The sequence below is a fragment of the Triticum urartu genome, chromosome 6A (genome assembly GCF_056163025.1).
Source record: "Triticum urartu cultivar PI428250 chromosome 6A, HENAU_Tu73, whole genome shotgun sequence".
Taxonomy (NCBI): domain Eukaryota; kingdom Viridiplantae; phylum Streptophyta; class Magnoliopsida; order Poales; family Poaceae; genus Triticum; species Triticum urartu.
The window spans coordinates 22257916-22280788 of record NC_141878.1 but is presented as its reverse complement, the minus strand read 5'-3'; the positions used below and the strand labels follow the sequence as shown (position 1 = coordinate 22280788).

At 45.1% G+C, this 22873-nt stretch overlaps 1 pseudogene; it reads left to right on the top strand.

Moving 5' to 3' along the window:
* Positions 1–15242: 15242 nt before the first annotated feature.
* Positions 15243–22420, top strand: LOC125516381 (pentatricopeptide repeat-containing protein At1g28690, mitochondrial pseudogene; annotated as a pseudogene).
* Positions 22421–22873: the final 453 nt, after the last annotated feature.

The window sequence follows — 22873 nt, the reverse complement described above, 5'->3', positions numbered from 1 at the left end:
GCATATAGGGTTATTTGGAAAGTGTTTTCAATGGAAAACCTGGATTAAGCTACTTGAGCATTGAGCATCAAAGATCTATAAGGATAGATCAAAACGCTTAATGGTACTTTCAAATGAGCACATACCTTGACATGATCTTGAAGTTGTTCAAGATGGATCAGTCAAGGAAGGAGTTCTTGCCTGAGTTGTAAGGTATGAAGTTAAGACTTAAAGCTCGACCACGGCAGAATAGAGAGAAAGGACGAAGGTCGTCCCCTATGCTTAAGACATAGGCTCTACAGTATGCTATGCTGTGTGCCGCACCTGAAGTGTGCCTTGCCATGAGTCAGTCAAGGGGTACAAGAGTGATCTAAGAATGGATCACAAGACAGCGGTCAAAGTTATCCTTAGTAACTAGTGGACTAAGGAATTTTCTCGATTATGGAGGTGGTAAAAGAGTTCGTCGTAAAGGGTTACGCCGATGCAAACTTTGACACTAAACCAGATTATTCTAAGTAGTAAACTGGATTCGTATAATAGAACAGTTATTTGGAATAGCTCCAAATAGAACGTGGTAGCTGCATCTAGGAGATGACATAGAGATTTGTGAAGCACACACGGATCTGAAAGGTTCAGACCCGTTGACTAAAACCTCTCTCACAAGCAACATGATCAAACCCAGAACTCTTTGGGTGTTAGTCACATGGCGATGTGACCTGTGAGTGTTAATCACATGGCGATGTGAACTAGATTATTGACTCTAGTGCAAGTGGGAGACTGTTGGAAATATGCCCTAGAGGCAATAATAAATTGATTATTATTATATTTCCTTGTTCATGATAATCGTTTATTATCCATGCTATAATTGTATTGATAGGAAACTCAGATACATGTGTGGATACATAGACAACACCATGTCCCTAGTGAGCCTCTAGTTGACTAGCTCGTTGATCAATAGATGGTTATGGTTTCCTAACCATGGACATTGGATGTCGTTGATAACGGGATCACATCATTAGGAGAATGATGTGATGGACAAGACCCAATCCTAAGCATAGCACTAGATCGTGTGGTCCGTATGCTAAAGCTTTTCTAATGTCAAGTATCATTTCCTTAGACCATGAGATTGTGCAACTACCGGATACCGTAGGAATGCTTTGGGTGTACCAAACGTCACAACGTAACTGGGTGACTATAAAGGTACACTACAGGTATCTCCGAAAGTGTCTGTTGGGTTGGCACGAATCGAGACTGGGATTTGTCACTTCGTGTAAGCGGAGTGGTATCTCTGGGCCCACTCGGTAGGACATCATCATAATGTGCACAATGTGATCAAGGAGTTGATCACGGGATGATGTGTTACGGAACGAGTAAAGAGACTTGCCGGTAACGAGATTGAACAAGGTATCGGGATACCGACGATCGAATCTCGGGCAAGTATCGTACCGATAGACAAAGGGAATTGAATATGGGATTGATTAAGTCCTTGACATCGTGGTTCATCCGATGAGATCATCGTAGAACATGTGGGAGCCAACATGGGTATCCAGATCCCGCTGTTGGTTATTGACCGGAGAACGTCTCGGTCATGTCTGCATGTCTCCCGAACCCGTAGGGTCTACACACTTAAGGTTCGATGACGCTAGGGTTGTAAAGGAAGTTTGTATGTGGTTACCGAATGTTGTTCGGAGTCTCGGATGAGATCCCGGACGTCACGAGGAGTTCTGGAATGGTCCGGAGGTAAAGATTTATATATGGGAAGTCCTATTTTGGTCACCGGAAGAGTTTCGGGGTTTATCGGTAACGTACCGGGACCACCGGGAGGGTCCCGGGGATCCACCAAGTGGGGCCACCAACCCCAGAAGGTTGCGTGGGCCAAGAGTGGTGAGGGACCAGCCCCTTAGTGGGCTGGTGCGCCTCCCACAAGGGCCCATGGCGCCTAAGAGGTGGGAAGGGGGCAAACCCTAAAGGGGATGGGCCTTAGGGCCCATCTAGCTGCGCCTCCCTCCCCTCTCCCCTCTTGGCCGCCACCCCCTTTGCCATCTAGGGCTGCCGCCCCCCTAGGGGTGGGAACCCTAGAGGGGGCGCACCCTCCTCCCTCTCCCCTATATATAGTGAGGCATGGGGCTGCCCATAATACACGTGATTCGATCTCTCGTTGGTGCAGCCCTGCATCTCTCTCTCCCTCCTCTTCTGTGGTGCTTGGCGAAGCCCTGCAGGATTGCCACGCTCCTCCATCACCACCACGCCGTTGTGCTGCTGCTGGATGGAGTCTTCCTCAACCTCTCCCTCTCTCCTTGCTGGATCAAGGCGTGGGAGACGTCACCGGGCTGCACGTGTGTTGAACGCGGAGGTGCCGTGCGTTCGGTACTTGGTCATCGGTGATTTGAATCACGACGAGTACGACTCCATCAACCCCGTTCACTTGAACGCTTCCGCTTAGCGATCTACAAGGGTATGTAGATGCACTCTCCTTCCCCTCGTTGCTGGTCTCTCCATAGATAGATCTTGGTGACACGTAGGAAAATTTTGAATTTCTGCTACGTTCCCCAACAGGACCAACTCCCGATCTCCCTTCAAGAATGGAGAGAGCCAGCAAAGCCACGTCCAGGAGTTACTTTTGTCGACGACAGACAAAAACTTCTGCTTTGGGAAACGCTCATGGAACATTTCACCCTACCAGATCATTTCATAGATGCGGATGTGGAGAAAGTCAAGGAGGCTGCTCTTAGGAAGATGGCGGTTGCATTCAAGAACCACAAGATTCGTGAATGGGCCAAGTACGTCAACGGAGGAAGGAAGACTCCAGTATTCGAGGGAACACTAGAGAAGCAAAGTGCTCATTGGGACGATTTCGTGAAATTCAAGGATTCATAATTATCTAAGGAACGGTCGAGAATAAACAAGGCCAATGCCGCAAAAAAGGATAAGTTCCATAAGCTGGGGCCAGGTGGCTATGCGGTGGAAATTCCTAAGTGGGATAAGTCTGAGAAAGAGATGCTGGACGCAGGTGTCACTCTAGAAACATTGAGCTGGCCCCCCCAGGTGCAGGACTTGGTTCTATGCGCATGGGGGGGAGTTGGACCCGAAGACAGGCAAAGTTTTGAAGAAGGCATGTCTGGACGGAGCCGAAGATAAGCTACTTGTTGCAATAGAAGAGGCTCGATCGGGGTTGTTCGAGCCCAACAGAGAGAACGACGAGCTTACGCGTGCCCTAGGAAATCCTGAACACCCGGGAAGAACACGAGGCATGGGCACTATTCCGTGGTATGAGGGGCTTTCGGACTGGAACGCCGACTATAGAACCCATGCGAGAAAGAAGAATGCGGAGAAGAAGAAGAGGAAGATGGAGGAGGAGCAGAGGAAGCTAGACTATGAATGCCTTCAAGGCCTAGAATCAGCGCACACGGACTTGGCAGTCAAATTCCAGTGGTAGGAGGAGCAGATCGACTCACTTAGCCAGCAAAGGGGGTCTCAGCAGCTAGCGGATGATCCACCATTGGATAGCATCGTCCCATCCATGCCGAGAAGCAGCGTGGGTTCCGCCCCGGGCGAAGCATTGCTGGATAGCTACCCAGTGGATGACATCATGGAGAACACTAACTGCGAGCTACACTTCAAAATGAAGAACATATCCATGAAGGTGGCGGACGCCCTTGCTTTTACAAATCCCTCCGAGGCAACCTTCCATTGCAACCCGATTCCAGCGGGCTATGCTCGTGTCTTGGTTGATGAGGTGGTGGACCAATATTCGGGGCTAGAGCTTGACATTCCTGGAGGTGACGATGAACACACACTAGGAGAGCCCAACCATCGTATCATCCTATGGAGAAAGGATTGCATCATCTTTCGAAGGCCACCGACACCGCGTCATCCGACTCCTCGTCGCAGTCCGCCACCGAGTTAGCAGACTCCCGCTCCTCCAAGTCCACCAACGCGTCAGGCCACTCCTCCTCCAAGTCCGGCACAGCTTCAGGCCACTCCTTCTCCTCCAAGTCCGGCAAAGCGTCAGGCCACTCCTCCTCCAAGTCCGGCACAGCTTCAGGCCACTCCTCCTCCAAGTCCGGCACAGCTTCAGGCCACTCCTCCTCCTCCAACTCAGCCACGTCAGCCGTCTTCGCCGCCTCAGCAATCACGGAAGAGAGCCGCCTCAGCTATGGTGCGTAGCGGTACAAGTCGATGTAGTACTGGAGGTACAGGCGGAGGCAAGCGATTTCAATACGGTCCAAGCCTCGCGCCTCTTCCGCAGAGGCCTTACGACAAGTCCGAGGAGGAAAACGTAGCCATATCGAAGGCCGAGGTGGAAGCCCATTTTGCACCAAAACCGCCACCGCCACCAAGGGAGAAAGTGCCTGTGGAAAAGATTGACCACTTCATTCGTATGGCTAGAGCACCAGCTCCCAAGCCCGTTGACACAGACTATGAGCGCCACATTAAGAAGTTAAATTGAGCACGTCTATAGAAACAGGCGAGCTCGAGCTCGAGCAAATCAGCTAGCAAAAGGAGCGGTAAAACCGTTCCCCAGCTGGGAGAACAGGCGGCGCAATCAATCCCCCCGCTTGTTGTGCCAACAACACATGAGAGTAGGCACGCCCAATATTATTGTGGGCAAACCGTTAACGTTCCCGGGGTGGGCGATGTGGTAATAACCGAGGAGCATATTGCGCAGGCTGAATCGATCAGGATCACTGTTGGACAACTCCTCGATATCGAGCCCATTTCTCCGACTAGAGAGGAGGAAATAAAACGGAAATATGCCCGGGGCCAACCTTTGGTCGAGCCAGAGGAGGTCAATAAGCTCCCAACGAGAATGTATGAATTGCATCAATGGTACATGGACATTACCAAGATTTCCAATCAAGAGTCCCTCATGGTGAATGTCAACAAGGATCATTACTACCATGAGAAAGCTGTGACCGTTGAGTATTCTGAACTATTTCAACTATACAATCAAGACGCACTCGACAAATCTATCGTCAGTTGCTATTGTCTGTAAGTGATTTCTTTCTGTAATTTAAGTCTCAAACTAGTTGTAGTGATCATTTTGATCAATCATTACCTGTAATTATCCTCACTATATTCTTTTCTGTGGTATTATGCAGGATGAAGATTTATGAAATGAAAAAAGGTGGACGCTATGGCATTGAGTTCGTTGACCCAAATACCATTAATGAATACACATGGAAAATAGATCCATATCACGAAAAAAGTGTAGAGGAAAGCATGCTATAGTTCTTCAAGGAACTCAAATACAATGAAGATATACTACTTCCTTACAACTTCCAGTGAGTCACACTGTCTTGTACTACAAATTCTGTTTTTCCCTACTAGCTAGCTACATGTTTTTGCTTACATATGCCCGCTTAATTAAGACACGCAAACGTGTGTGCGTGCAGATTTCACTAGATCTTGTTAATGATTAAAGTTGATGAAGAAACAGTTGAAGTACTAGACTCACTACTTAAGAAAGCAAGTGATTACACCATCGTGAAAGGGATAGTCAACAGGTAATTTCAATCATTATTAACTATATCTCGGCCTATTTAATTAGTTCGTCATTTCCTGATAACAACTATTTAATAACCCATTTATTCATTTTCTTTGTCGGCGGGCAGGGCTTGGGCAAAGTTCATCAGGGCCACTCCAGGCCCATGGAAACAAAATCTAAAATGGTATCGACCCAAGGTAAGTAATTAAGTAGTACTAGCTAGCTGCCATCTCTTTAATTATCATGCTTGATTAATTATTATCTGATCAAATTCCATTCTCGTAAAGGCCCTGAAGCAGGCGCCGGGGAATGATCTATGTGCATACTACGTTTGCGAGAACATTCGCATGATGGCGTCCGAAAGGAGCAAATCTAAAAGACAGGAGCGGGTACGATATCGATTGTCAGAACACTATTTACAATTTTTACACCATTATCGATATCTAGTCACACAACTAATACACATGCATATTGATCTCCTTCTTAACAGTTCAAAGAGGTGCGGGACAAGCTCCTAGCACAGGACCGCATAGAAGCAATTCAAGAGGAAATAGCGAGATTTTTACTGGACCAGGTCATAGATCCCAAAGGAGAATACTATTACCCGCTAACGCCCCCATGAACCACTTCCAATTGTTATCGTGCTCCGAAGGCACCAATTAGCTAGGCTAATGCCACTGGCTCCGAAGGCACAAATTAGGAGAAATTATATATATATATATATATATATATATATATATATATATATTATGATCGGTTCTACTAGAAATTCTATTTATATATATATATATGCATAACGTGTACAATATGTAGTATCGTAAAATACCAGCAAATGAAAAATAATTAAATGGAAAACACAAAATTAAATGAAAAAGAAATCATAAACCCCAAACCACCAAACCTTTTAATACCGGTTGGTGACACCAACCGGTACTAAAGGGCTCCCTGCCCTCGAAGCTGACTCGTGCCACGTGGTTGCCCTTTAGCACCGGTTCGTGCTGAACCGGTACTAAGGGGGGGCTTTAGTGCCTACACTTTAGCGCCGGTTACGAAACCGGCACTAAAGGGCCTTACGAACCGGTGCTATTGCCCGGTTCTGCACTAGTGATGATCTATCCATCACCTCGCAATTCAGCTTCTTCACCAAAGACGCACAATCAAATTGAATAATTAGCGGTAATTGTGTAAGCTATAGTGCCAGCATTAGGCCCTCCCGAGCAGCAACACATTCAGCTTCTAAGGCGTCTGTACATTGTGGAATAAACCAATTGTGGAATAAACCAGCATGCCAGAAGTAATTATGATGGGATATTGTTGGATCTTTATGTGGCTTTCAACATTTATTCAATATTATTATTATTTATTTAACTCAATGTGGAATTATTCATATTATTAATATTTGTGATGGGGAATAACTGATGCGGTGTTTCACTCGAGGAAGTAATACTCGAGGTGTCAAGGACGACTGTGATAGAATACAGTAGAGGAATTAATTAGGGTCGACTCTACTAGAATTTTATATGTATGTACGTATCTTCCCGGGACATCACAGGGTGGAAGAGCTGGGTTTGTTTTTGCAGGACCGGCTCTACAGCCTGTTGACCCATATGATTAAGATTGAAAGTTGATCTCACATATACAATCTAATCATGGCACATGACTCACACATATGTGCTAGGGACTAGTATATTTAGACTTGGAAAACTGGCATGTTTGATCGTGGTTGGTAACATTGCGCAGGAGTCGTACGGATCTTTCCGGAAACAGGTAAAATAATAAAACGCCTGTAAGTGGAGTCTATAAATAGATCTCTCCCCTCTAGCCTCAAGATGCATTGTGAGCGGCACCACTTAAAAGACAGAGGAATTAAAGGATAGACCGCATGCATAGCCCATAATTTCCAACATTGGTATTAGAGCAAAGGTTCCGTCACGGTCTAATCATGAATGATGGAATCCGCTGCATACTCTGCCTCTACCGCTGGTGGCCTCCGACGCCATAACGAACTCCACCTACGCTCGTTTGATCGAGGAACAAGACAGAAGCACACTGCATCTCCGGATAGAGTCCGCCTGCGGCGACCCGACGACCCTGTTAGATATAATCTTGATTATTAGGTTTGAAAAGTAGTATCCTTGCATGCCACGTGGCTTAGTTCTTTGGCAACTAACCAAAGTCATGCACGTGTACTAGTAGGAGAGTCCAAGCAGTAGTAGGAGGCATATATGTGCATGTTTGTATCCGGTCGTGTAGAGCTAGATAGGTCTAGTCCGGTCAGGTTTCTAGCAAGCTTGTACGTATAGGTTTAGGATTGTGTCTTAGTCGGCTTGGTGTCTTAGCATTGGCCGTGTATATATATATACATAGCCAGGGCTGCAAGATTTGTACCGTGGAGAGGAAAAGAAATAAAGATAAAAGAAGGGCACAACAAGGGCCCTTGGCTATAAAAGTTTTTGTGCGCGTGTTCGTCGTACTGTGATGTGATCGATCCTCTGGACGAATTCCAACAGTTGGTATAAGAGTTAGGTCGATTTGAAGCCGCGCTTGTCCCGGGGTGGCGATCTGCTAGCGCCTCGGGGCGGGCGATATGGTCGCTGGGTGGTGCAGCAACGAGGAGCAGCGGGCGATGTTGTCGCTGGGTGCTGCAGCGACGAGGAGGACTATGTGATGGTCGTTCAATGGAGCGACAAGGAGGGAGACGGCGGTCTGTCATCGGCAACGCGGCGGATGGAGATCGTTGACGGCGGCGGTGGTGCGGTGATGCGGTGCCGGAAAGTCGTCAAGATCGTCGTCCGCGAGAGTTTGATGAGTCAAGGAGTCGTGTGAGTCAGCACGTCTCGGTCGATCGGTCGGTTGGCCGGTCAGTCCTCAGCGTCGTCATGTCCAAGTGCTCGTCTCAGTGAGGAGGCGTTGAAGATGAAGCGCATCCAGGTCGTCTATGTGTCTCGACGAGAGAATCAAGTTCAAATATGTGGGGGCGGTAAACCAGTGAAGGTGAGTCTCTTCAATGAGGCCATGTCTCTACATGAGGCTGGAGTGGGCGGTGTAGTCCACAGGGTGGTGTGATCCACAAGGAGTCGACATGTATCTTGCTAGGGTGGATGGTGAAGTCCACCAGGTGATGTTTTTCCACAGATTACTAGCGAGGCTGGGTAGTTCAAGGCATATTTGAGGTGGTCCGTAAATTCGCTAAGTTGAAATTGGGGAGAGATTGTTACAGTCAATGAAGTCTATCAATTTAACTTGTCGTGGTGCGAGCGGATGAATCGACAAGGGATGAATCATCAACGAGTCAAGACCGGAGAAGCACAGAGACATAGTATCAAGATTAGGAAGAGATTGTTAGATATAATCTTGATTGTTAGGTTTGAAAAGTAGTATCCTTGCATGCCACGTGGCTTAGTTCTTTGGCAACTAACCAAAGCAGTAGTAGAAGGCATATATGTGCATGTTTGTATCCGATCGTGTAGAGCTAGATAGGTCTAGTCCGGTCAGGTTTCTATCAAGCTTGTACGTATAGGTTTAGGATTGTGTCTTAGTCGGCTTGGTGTCTTAGCATTGGCCGTGTATATATATATACATAGCCAGGGCTGCAAGATTTGTACCGTGGAGAGAAAAAGAAATAAAGATAAAAGAAGGGCACGACAAGGGCCCTTGGCTATAAAAGTTTTTGTGCGCGTGTTTGTCGTGCTGTGATGTGATCAATCCTCTGGACGAATTCCAACAGCCAATTACACCGCCCCCATGCCACGATCCGTCGCCGTCTGGTGTGCTGTCGACCCATCGACTTTGTCGTTTGCAGGGACTCCGTCGACCTCACACTGCCCTGGAGAGGCCTGGACCATCCTGCCCTGGTGCCCCCTCCATCACGATGAGTTTATCCTCGCGGAAACCGGCGTCCTCTCGCCACACGCAGGAGCACACGCACGTGCAGCAGCACGTACCGGCGGTGGTGGATCGATTGATCGGGACAGCAGCTGCTGTTTTGTTGTTGCTCTGCAGCCTCTGCACGGCTGAGCGAGACGGAGACCCAGCTGGGGCTTGCAGCAGGCATGGCGCATAAGTCCATAACGAACACAAGGCGAGGCTGGCCGAGCGAGCGAAGATCTAGGACCTTGTGGCTCCGCCAGGTGCAGGAAATCTCTTCTATAACTGTCTTTTATCTGCCATGCTGAACGAGCAAGCCTACGAATCAAGTCACCGTGAGCTGCTGTTACTTGTAGTACGTCCATGTTTGCATCAGGAATCGGGAAGCAAACTAGATTGATCTGTTCTGCGCTTCCTCGAGATACCTTGCTACAGATCGGTCCATCTAAGCTCCGACGTGCAGTCGAGGCGTCGACCTTGTCGGATCGGGGTTTTCTCGCTGCACCTCGTCGTTCGTCGAACTCGCGCGGGACCGACGCCTTCTGCCGAGCGAGCTAGCTGCTGCAGGGCTTGCCCACGCCTGCTGCTGCTGTTCATAACAAAGAAGCCGGTGAGACAAGACGCAGGTGGGCCAGTCAAAATTGATTAGGAAGGACACGAGCACCAAAGATGGTGCAGGAAATCTCTCGCCACTGCGGATCAAGGAAGCTTTGTTGCTGTTGTTTATATATACAGTACTACTTGTTCTACTGGTCTATCTTGCACAAGCAGCAAGAATTTATTCTTACATACGCGTCTACATGCTGAAGTCCATATCTACTTTATTTGTCTATAAGGATCAGATTATAACGAGGAAGGCTGGTATTTCTTGTCTTAAAACTTGTGCGCACCCTGATCTGGGGCGGAAATCACAAGGAATTAATCGGCGTAATTTCAGCATCTGTCTTCGCCTAATATACAATTGGTAACTCTTTTCCCTCCGTTCGCTGAGGTATTTACAATCCATAAATTTAATATCACAGTTTGGAAGATGGAATATTATGATTGTATTTTCCGTGGAAATTAACCATCACACTATTGATTGAAACAAACTGGACAAGGCCAAATTCAGAAATCCGCCATTGAGGATAAGGAAATATATTATTGGTGTCAAATGGCTTGCATACTTATGTCAGGTTCATACCATAGTGAACAAATTGCATGGAAAATTGGTGCAATCTGGAATACTCTCTTTATTTTTCGGTGTGATATCTCTTGGGAATACAAATTGCTGACTTATATTGGTTATTTCTAACTCTGCCAAAATTGGTCAAAATAATTGATTTTCCAGTTTAACTTCATTTGATACTGTGCAATATGGAACATTATTTGCTCTACGGAGGAAAATAGAAACTCTCAGAGGGAAGGATCTGACCAAATATTACTAGTTACACCTCAAAGTGGAAGATATAATAATATATCAATGCTATTGGCAAAGAGGAAGGTATGTCTAATTTGTATGAATGGAATTTTTTTATTTACCACTTTTTTTTAAATAGCCGTGTTGTGCATTCTGGTTATATATCCTCTACTTGCATGCAAGCAATTCCAAGGAAATACTAAAATTAATAAGGCAGATCAATATATCATATACTTGGAATTGGAAATTATGCCCTCAAACTCCGTTCACGAGGGAGAAGGAATACAAAAAGTGCCTATTATGACAATTACTTATTTATGGAGGAAGATGGGAACCACTCGGTGGAAAATTAAGGAAAATTGCTCTCACTTAATGGACCCTTTGTATGTGACTTCAATGTGAAGGGATTTAATTTATGGTTCTATATTGGAACCCATTGTTTATGAAAAACTATCTTTAAAAGGAAGAGGGGAAATACTATTCAATGATAAAACTAGTGCATTGCCGGATTTCACACAATCGTCTATTCTTTCTTGATGGTCCATTGGAAGTTAGCAAACCCAATTGTTATCTGGGGAAGATAACTCCATAGAAAGGAATGCTGATGATAATGGGAACACATGCTTGGAATTTATTATTTTTTTCATGGACAACTTGGTCACATATCATGGAACCGAATCGAGTGGCTTACTAATTCCGGAATTCAAAACTTTAGTGGGAGGAATTTGGTTTTCTGAAGCACATATATAATGGGTATTTAACTTGCACACCTTTTCTTAAGGTGGAAGGAGATAAGAAGCTTCACATCATTCTTTTATATATACTGACGGTATATTTTTTTACACTCCCACTAGAGGTTAGATTGTTTATTTCATTTCACTCATCGATAATTGCACTTTCTATGATTATATGTATACCTTTCAAAATACAAGTCGAAATTTTTATTGTGCAAGTCACATTGTTTACTGAAGTGGGAAATCAGTTGATTAAAGGATTTCACAGTTTTAACAACTGATTGGTGGGGGAAGTACACTTCAGAAATATATCAACTGAATATGTAATGAGCATGGAACTTCATTCACTGTTGCAATATACCATATACTCCACCTGGATGGAGGAATTGAATTTATTTATATATATACTTCCTCGTTGTATGGTTTGTAGACTGGAAAGAAGTATTTTATCTTGGCAGGAAATTCCCAATTAATACAAAGCACACACCAGGAATTTGTTATTTTTTATTCTAGTGGATCAAGGGTATTTCTTTGATCTGGAAAAGGAAAACTGGTGGAAAGTGGGAGCATAATGTTTATATGGATGACGGTGGAATTATTGGCAATCATACTATTCTTGATCCTGAAGGAAACTACAAATGAAACTCCTGACACTAACATGTTTAGGATAAGTGGGAGGAAATAACTTGGAATATCATGTCTGGATAATGATGGCGTGTTTTTGGGGGAAGTGACTCTGAATTCCGAGGAATAATTGAAGTCTCCTATGAAAGCTTTACCTTTCCATCAATGCAAGCTATGGGTGGAAGAAATGCGGGAAGGAATAAACTCAATGAGGAAGAATAAAGTTTGGGAACTTATTACCTTACCAACAACCGCAAGCCCATTGTATGTGAGTTTTTTTATATAAGAAAAGTTGGCTCACTAGAATATTAATTATAATGTCACTCTTGTTATTCAATTCTTTACACAAAGGGAAATATACTTTGTGGAAGTTCTTTCTATGGAATTTCGGGTAAGAGGAAATAAAGACATGGTTTGCTAATCCAATATATTAATGTATGGTCTTATAAAGCTTCACATCAATGGAAAGCAGGTCATATGTTTTTCTAAATGAATCAAGGCGGTCATCTACAAATTCACATTGATGGAAGTGAAAGCTTGATCATGTTCTAACTTTCGTATGAAAGGAATGTTTGAAGCTTCCTTTGTTTGGGAGTGGAACTACATAGAGAATATTTTGAAACGATTTCTATGGAAAATTGCAAACTTGTTAAATTACCTTGATAGAGGGAACCAAACTCAGCGAGGAATTGAACTCCTATGGAAAACGGGATAATAATGGTACTGGAATTTTTTGTATCTTCGTTATACTATCATCCTTAGCTACCGGAATTTATTGCCGCATTCAAGCGGTGGAAGGAAATATGTGTTGCTAAGGGAATCTCACACATCATATATGATCGTGGAATGTGCATCGCAACCTGTCACTTATTTCAGAGTTTTCTGGTTAAAAGTAAACACAATTGAGGAAGTTACCATTGTATACACGAGGTGTGGGATGATTAAACTCAGGTACGTATGTTTTATTTATTTGTATATTATTTATTTGTATAATAATACTAATGTGGTGCAGGTTCACTGACTACAGTCAGGAATTCTTTTCAAAACATGTTTGCACATGGAACTTCATATATGATTACTCTGTTTCAGCCAAGTGGGAGATGTTGGATCTTTATGTGGCTTTCAACATTTATCCAATATTATTATTATTATTTATTTAACTCAATGTGGAATTATTCATATTATTAATATTTGTGATGGGGAATAACTGATGCAGTGTTTCACTCGAGGAAGTAATACTCGAGATCCTGAGGATGACCGTGATGGAATACAGTAGAGGAATTAATAAGGATCGACTCTACTAGAATTTTATATGTACGTACATATTTTCCCGGGACATCTCAGGGTGGAAGAGCTGGGTTTGTTTTTGCAGGACCGGCTCTGCAACCTGTTGACCCACATGATTAAGATTGAAAGTTGATCTCACATATACAATCTAATCATGGCACATGACTCACGCATGTGTGCTAGGGACTAGTATATTTAGACTCGAAAAACTGGCATGTTTGATCGTGGTTGGTAACATTGCCCAGGAGTCGTACGGATCTTTCCGGAAACAGGTGAAATAATAAAACGCCTGGAAGTGGAGTCTATAAATAGGTCCCTACCCTCTAGCCTCAAGATGCATTGTGAGCGGCACTATGGAAAAGGCAAAGGAATTAGAGGGTAGACTGCATGCATAGCCCACAATTTCCAACAAGTATTAACAGTGGGAGGATGAGGAAAGTTCTTTGACCTTTCATCCCGACTAATGTACCCGGGGAGTTATCTTCTGACCTTTCATCCCAGAAGTTCCTTCATCTCCCTCAACGAATAAATCTCCACCGATACGCTTAAAAAATTGCCAAGGATTCTTCTCACCTTCCTTCTATCTATACCTCTCTTTCACTTCATACTATGTTGGATGCCTCAACTCGACAGAAGGTCAGGAACACTACCCGCGGTGGTGGTGACCGGCGCATCTCGACTGTCCTCCGCTCACCTTCACCACAGCACAACAGGCAGCGGCGGTTCAGCTGTGTGCAGCCCATGATGGGGATGGCGCTCCCGTTCGGTGTGCATCACTCCTATTGCCGGACCAATTGTTCACCTTCTATGAATCCATGTAGACGTCTTCAAGGATGACGAGGCTGTGAGGATGCCAACGACAGCATTAATCTGAGTCCGGGATGTTAGGTGAGTTCTATCTAGGCATCTAGCCCTGACGAGGGAATTAGCAGTCGCTAGCTTTTGTCGCGTCTAGATCCATAGCCTTGATGCCTCAGTGAGTCCATTCTTTCCTCAATTCCTTCCATCAGAATATAGACAATATCATTATTTCCTAATGAATTTCTTCTTCTATTCCTATGATCCCCATTCATGTTTTGCTATTCTACTCTGTCATTGCAAGATTTGATCTAAAATTTGTTGCTGATGTGGAATCATGAGCATTTGACATTTCATAAGGTTAGAGATCCTGTTGTGGTTTCTGAACAGGTTCTGTTCAGACATTTCACCATGAGATTTTGGATTTGCACCATCCCTTCATTGTTATATTGGAGGATTTAGACATGAAATGGCAATGATTTTAGTTTTTTTCCCAGGACTAAATGGACCAAGAATCCAGTACATTACTCATTTAATATTTATACTTGATATTGTCAGGTTTACATGTCAAGTCATCAGAGCAATTCATAAGAGCATGCTTGCCGTTTACTAATGAGAAGTGAAACGGAGATTACTAATCAGAAGTTAAAAGGAGATTATGGCTGGCAGTATAGGGTGATTTAAAAGAAATTTTGATTAGCTATAGTCAATTTCCCTCAGGACTTATGCTCGGTGATTATTCATCATTACACATATATTATGGTGATATGATTATGCAAGTATGAGTTGGGCAGCGTCAGCCATTTATTTTGTATCTAAAACTTTCAATACCATCATATTATATGAATCCATAGTTTTACACTTATTTTCTTAACATAGTGAGATACAAAATTCCCGCAGCAACGCTCGGGGCATCATCTAGTATAAATATATTCAATGAACCAAGTACACCGAACCGCGTCGCTCATGCCATCCGGCTGCCGCTCATGCCATCCTCCGTCCGAGTCCGTCCTGCTTGCCCGGTTAGGGCGTTTGCAAATTGCCGGGGTGGCAGCTCGCCACGACGATGGCGCTATCCACTGTTCTACAGTCTGCTGTTCGGATATTACTAGAGGCAGGCGGATTAGATCATCAGAAATTCAGAATACAATTAGAGGCCGCTAGCCAGATGACTAGGATTAAAGATATTGGCAGCAGGTAGCACTACGCACCAGTATTTTTTTTTCATGAATTATGATCTTAGTCTGGTGTAACGCCCAAGATGTGGCTATATCTCTCATGTGCCGAGGCACGACTTAGAGGCATAACCGCATTTTGGTTTTGTTGTAAGAAGGGTCATCTTCACACAATCCCATGTACAAGAATAAGGATAAATAAATAGTTGGCTTACAATCGCCATGTCACACAATGATCAAATAATTCATACATCATTCAGAGTACACACATAGTCCGGCTACGGACAGAACCAAATAAAAAGAAGACAACCCCAAATGCTAAATCACGATCGTCCTAACTGGGCACCACTACTGATCATCTGGAAACGAAACATAGTAACGGCCAAGGTCCTCGTCGAACTCCCACTTGAGCTCGGTTGCGTCACCTGCATTGGTATCATCGGCACCTGCAACTGTTTTGGTAGTATCTATGAGTCAGGAGGACTCAACAATCTCAAAACCCGCGAGATCAAGACTATTTAAGCTTAAGGGTAGGATGTGTTTATGAGGAGGAGCTGCAGCAAGCACTAAGCAAAGTATGGTGGCTAACATACGAGTACAAGAGTAAGATGAGAAACCACGCAACGTTCGTAAACTAGAAGTGATCAAGAAGTGATCCTGAACTACTTACATTCAAACATAACCCCACCGTGTTCTCTTCCCGAACCTCATCGAAAAGAGACCATCACGGGTACACACGCGGTTGGTGTCTTCTAATTAAGTCAAGTGTCAAGTTCTCTACAACCGGATATTAATAAATTCCCATCTGCCACATAACCGCAGGCACGACTCTCGAAAGTTTAAACCCTACAAGGGTGTTCCAACTTAGCCCATGACAAGCTCATGATCGGCGGAGACAATCCTCAATCGCGGGACCCTTCGATCAGACTCGGAATCCCGGTGCACAAGATATTTCAACAATGGTAAAATTAGTCCAACAAGATCTCCCGACGTGCCGACACCCTGATAGTAGCCACGCGTATCTCGTCTCAGGCCACGGTCGGATTGTCCAAACTTCCGGTAGGCCAATCCAGAGTTGCCCCTGGCGGTCACCGGCGGTTCACAGGTTGGACCAACACTCATGAGGAGCACTAGCCCGGGGGGAGGGGTGAAGGAAATATGCCCTAGAGGCAATAATAAAGTTGTTAGTTATATTTCCTTATATCATGATAAATGTTTATTATTCATGCTAGAATTGTATTAATCGGAAACTTAGTACATGTGTGAATATATAGACAAACAGAGTGTCACTAGTTTGCCTCTACTTGACTAGCTCGTTGAATCAATGATGGTTATGTTTCCTAACCATAGACATGAGTTGTCATTTGATTAACGGGATCACATCATTAGAAAATGATGTGATTGACTTGACCCATCCGTTAACTTAGCACGATAATTGTTTAGTTTGTTGCTATATCTTTCTCCATAACTTATACATGTTCCTATGACTATGAGATCATGCAACTCCTGAATACCGGAGGAACACTTTGTGTGCTACCAAACATCACAACGTAACTAAGTGATTATAAAAGTGCTCTACAGGTGTCTCCGACGGTGTTTGTTGAGTTGGCATAGATCGAGATTAGGATTTGTCACTCCAATTGTCGGAGAGGTATCCGTGGGCCCTCTCGGTAATGCACATCAATATAAGCCTTGCAAGCAATGTGACTAATGAGTTAGTTGCAGGATAATGCATTACGAAGCGAGTAAATAGACTTTCCGGTAACGAGATTTAACTAGGTATTGAGATATAGACGATCAAATCTTAGGCAAGTAACATACCGATGACAAAGGGAACAACGTATATCGTTATGCGGTTTGACCGATAAAGATCTTCGTAGAATATGTGGGAGCCAATATGGACATCCAGGTTCCGCTATTGGTTATTGACCGGAGACGTGTCTCGGTCATGTCTACATAGTTCTCGAACCCGTAGGGTCCGCCCGCTTAACGTTCGGTGATGATCGGTATTATGAGTTTATGTGTTTTGATGTACCTAAGGTAGTTCAGAGTCCCGGATGTGATCACGAACATGACGAGGAGTCTGAAAATGGACATAAAGATTGATATATTGGACGGCTATATTCGGACACTGGAAGTGTTCTGGGTGATTTCGGAGAAAACCGGAGTACCGGAGGGTTACCGAACCCCCCGGGAGAACTAATGGGCCACATGGGCCTTAGTGGAGAGAGAGAGAGAGAGGGCCGGCGAGGGAAGGCCGCATGCCGCCTCCCCCTCTGGTCCGAATTGGACTAGGGAAGGGGGGGCGCCCCCCTTTCCTTCTCCCTCTCCTCCTTCCTTTCCCCCTCCTAGTAGGAGTAGGGAAGGGAAGTCCTACTCCTACTAGGAGGAGGACTACTCCTCTCCTGGCGCGCCCCAAGGGCTGGCCGACCTCTCCCTTGCTCCTTTATATACGGGGGCAGGGGGCACCCTAGAACACACAAGTTGATTGTTTTCCAGCCATGTGTGGTGCCCCCTCCACCATAATCCACCTCGGTTATATCGTAGCAGTGCTTAGGCGAAGCCCTGTTCCGGTAGCATCATCATCACCATCATCACACCGTCGTGCTGACGAAGCTCTCGCTCGACACCCTGCTGGATCGTGAGTTCGTGGGACGTCACCGAGCTGAACGTGTGCAGATCGCGGAGGTGTCATACATGTGGAACTAGGATCGGTCGATCATGAAGACGTATGACTACATCAACCGCATTGTCATAACGCTTCCGCTTATGGTCTACGAGGGCACGTAGACGAAACTCTCCCCTCTCGTTGCTATGCATCACCATGGTCTTGCGTGTGCGTAGGAATTTTTTTGAAATTACTGCGTTCCCTATAGTGGTATCAGAGCCAGGCTTATCTGTAGATGTTATATGCACGAGTAGAATACAAAGGACTTGTGGGTGTGGGTATATACATATTGCTCGCTGTCAGTAGTCGATTATTGATTCAGCGGTATTGTTGGATGAAGTGTCCCAGACCGACATTACGCTACGCTTACATAAGACTGGTTCTACCAACGTGCTTCGCACACAGGTGGCTGGTGGGTGTCAGTTTCTCCAACTTTAGTTGAATCAGATTCAATGAATAGGGTTCTTTCTAAAGATCAAAAAGCAATCACTATACTGCATTGTGGTTTTTGATGCATAGGTAAGAACGGTTCTTGCTCAGCCCGTAGCAGCCACGTAAAACTTGCAACAACAAAGTAGAGGACGTCTAACTTGTTTTTGCAGGGCATATTGTGATGTGATTTGGTCAAAACATGATGCTAAACTTTATTGTATGAGATGATCATGTTTTGTAACACAGTTATCGGCAACTAGCAGGAGCCATATGGTTGTCGCTTTATTGTATCAAATGCAATCGCCATGTAATTGCTTTACTTTATCACTAAGCGGTAGCAATAGTCATAGAAGCAATAGTTGGCGAGACGACAACGATGCTTCGATGGAGATCAAGGTGTCAAGCCGGTGACGATGGTGATCATGACGATGCTTTGGAGATGGAGATCAAAGGCACAAGATGATGATGGCCATATCATATCACTTATATTGATTGCATGTGATGTTTATCCTTTATGCATCTTATTTTGCTTAGTTCGGCGGTAGCATTATAAGATGATCTCTCACTAAATTTCAAGGTATAAGTGTTCTCCTTGAGTATGCACCATTGCTACAGTTCATCGTGCCGAGACACCACGTGATGATCGGGTGTGATAAGCTCTACGTTCACATACAACGGGTGCAAGCCAGTTTTGCACACGCTGAATACTCGGGTTAAACTTGATGAGCCTAGCATATGCAGATATGGCCTCGGAACACTGAGACCGAAAGGTCGAGCGTGAATCATATAGTAGATATGATCAACATAGTGATGTTCACCATTGAAAACTACTCCATCTCACGTGATGATCGGACATGGTTTAGTTGATATGGATCACGTGATCACTTAGATGATTAGAGGGATGTCTATCTAAGTGGGAGTTCTTAAGTAATTTGATTAATTGAACTTTAATTTATCATGAACTTAGTACCTGATAGTATTTTGCATGTCTATGTTGTTGTAGATAAACGGCCCGTGTTGTTGTTCCGTTGAATTTTAATGCGTTCCTAGAGAAAGCTAAGTCGAAAGATGATGGTAGCAACTACACGGACGGGTCTGTAACTTGAGGATTATCCTCATTGCTGCACAGAAGAATTACGCCCCGGAAGCACCGCTAGGTGACAAACCCGCTACAGGAGCAACGCCAGATGTTGTGAACACCTGGCAGAGCAAAGCTGATGACTACTCGATAGTTCAGTGTGCCATGCTTTACGGCTTAGAACCTGGACTTCAACGATGTTTTGAACATCATGGAGCATATGAGATGTTCCAGGAGTTGAAGTTAATATTTCAAGCAAATGCCTGGATTGAGAGATATGAAGTCTCCAATAAGTTCTACAGCTGCAAGATGGAGGAGAATAGTTCTATCAGTGAACATATACTCAGAATGTCTGGGTACCACAACCACTTGACTCAGTTGGGAGTTAATCTTCCTGATGATAGTTTCATTGATAGAGTTCTTCAATCACTGCCACCAAGCTACAAGAGCTTCGTGATGAACTATAATATGCAATGGATGGATAAGACGATTCCTGAGCTCTTCGCATTGCTAAAGGCTGCGGAGGTAGAAATCAAGAAGGAGCATCAAGTGTTGATGGTCAACAAGACCACCAGTTTCAAGAAAAAGGGTAAAGGGAAGAAGGGGAACTTCAAGAAGAACAGCAAGCCAGTTGCTGCTCAAGTGAAGAAACCCAAGTCTGGACCTAAACCTGAGACTGAGTGCTTCTACTGCAAAGGGACTGGTCACTGGAAGCGGAACTGCCCCAAGTATTTAGCGGAGAAGAAGGATGGCAAAATGAAAGGTATATTTGATATACATGTTATTGATGCGTACCTTACTAATGCTCGCAGTAGTGCCTGGGTATTTGATAGTGGTTCAATTTCTAACATTTGCAACTCAAAATAGGGGCTATGGATTAAGCAAGATTGGCTAAGGACGAGGTGACGATGCGTGTGGGAAATGGTTCCAAAGTCGATGTGATCACCGTTGGCACACTACCTCTACATCTACCTTCGGAATTAGTTTTAGACCTAAATAATTGTTATTTGGTGCCTGCGTTGAGCATGAACATTATATCTGGATCTTGTTTGATGAGAGACGGTTATTCATTTAAATCAGAGAATATGGTTGTTCTATTTATATGAGTAATATGTTTTATGGTCATGCACCCTTGATGAGTGGTCTATTTTTACTAAATCTTGATAGTAGAGATACACATGTTCATAGTATTGAAGCCAAAAGATGCAGAGTTGATAATGATAGTGCAACTTATTTGTGGCACTGCCGTTTGGGTCATATTGGTGTAAAGCGCATGAAGAAACTCCATTCTGATGGACTTCTGTTGATTATGAATCGCTTGGTACTTGCGAACCATACCTCATGGGCAAGATGACTAAAACTCCGTTCTCCAGAACAATGGAGCGAGCAACAGAGTTATTGGAAATCATACATACTGATGTATGTGGTCCAATGAACATTGAAGCTCACTACGGATATCGTTATTTTCTCACCTTCACAGATGATTTGAGTAGATATGGGTATATCTACTTAATGAAACATAAGTCTAAAACATTTCAAAAGTTCAAAGAATTTCAGAGTGAAGTGGAAAATCATCGTAACAAGAAAATAAAGTTTCTACAATCTGATCGTGGACGAGAATATTTGAGTTACGAGTTTGGTCTTCATTTGAAACAATGCGGAATAGTTTCGCAACTCACGCCACCGGGAACACCACAATATAATGGTGTGTCCAAACATCGTAATCATACTTTACTGGATATGGTACGATCTATGATGCCTCTTACTGATTTACCGCTATCGTTTTGGGGTTATGCTTTAGAGATGGCTTAGACATCCTCGTCGCGGCGTTGGTGGACGCCTACATGAAGAACGCGTCGCTGGGCTATGCTCGGCGGGTGTACGACATGGTGCCTAAGCCGAGCATGGTGTGCTCGATGGCGCTGATCGTCGGCTGCATGAACCAAGGGCTGTACAGGGATGCCGAGGCCATATTCGACGGGATGGAGGACAAGGACGTCGTGGTGTACAACGCAATGCTGGAGGTGTTCAAGGCGATGCAGCGAGCGAGGTTCCGGCCGACGGTGTCGACATGCGTGAGCGTGCTTGGCGCGTGCTCGCTCTTGTCGTCGCCGGAGCTCGGGGAGCAGGTGCACTGCTAGGTCATCAAGAGCAAGGTCATCTCTGACATCAAGGTGGGGAGTGCGCTGCTCGACATGTACTCCAAGTGCGGCCGAGTTGAGGAGGGGCGGAGGGTGTTTGACAGGATGGCAGAGAGGAACGTCATCACATGGACTTCGATGATCGACGGGTATGGGAAGAACGGCCTTTCAGACGAGGCTCTCTTGCTGTTGGAGGAGATGCGGGGGCAGCAGTAGGGCGTCAGGCCAAATCATGCCACATTCTTGAGCACCCTGTCGGCGTGCGCGCGTGCCGGACTGCTGTCCTGAGGCCAGGAGGTGTTCCAGAGCATGGAGCACGACTGCTCGCTCAAACCACGGATGGAACACTACGCTTGCATGGTGGACCTATTGGGCAGGTTCGGCAGCGTGCGCCAGGCATACGATTTCTTCAGGGGGATACCGGCGAGGCCAAACTCTGACGTGTGGGCGGCCCTCCTCGGGGCGGCCACCCTGCACGGCGACGTGGACATTGCCAATGTTGCGTCAAGAGAGGTATTTGAGTTGAGCCGCGCCGGGAGACCGGGCGCCTACATGGCCTTCTCCAACACCCTCGCGGCCGCCGGAAAATGGGACTCTGTGCACCAAGTTAGAGAGATGATGAAACAGCGTGGTGTGCTCAAAGACGCAGCATGCAGCTGGGTTGGGTCTGACAACTGTCCACCTGTCAACTAATGCAAATTAATGGTGATTTTTTCATGATATTTTGGGGGATTTCCTTCCTTTGTTGATTCGTTCTTGGGCTTTGGTGCTCCAACATCAAAAGGAAAGCGTATTGAATCATACGACGGCACAACAGATCCTGCGGTATGGATCGAGGATTACCTCCTCCATATCAATATGGCCCATGGTGATGACTTACACGCCATCAAATACCTCCCACTAAAGCTCAAAGGACCAGCGCGGCATTGGCTTAACAGCCTGCCAGCAAAGTCCATTAGCTATTGGGAAGATCTGGAAGCCGCATTCCTCGACAACTTTCAGGGCATTTATGTGCGACCACCAGATGCCGATGACTTGAGCCACATAATTCAGCAGCCAGAAGAATCGGCCAGGCAATTCTGGACTCGGTTCCTAACAAAGAAAAATCAAATTGTCGACTGTCCGGATGCGGAGGCCTTAGCAGCTTTCAAACACAACATTCGCGACGAGTGGCTAGCCCGGCACCTTGGTTAGGAAAAGCCG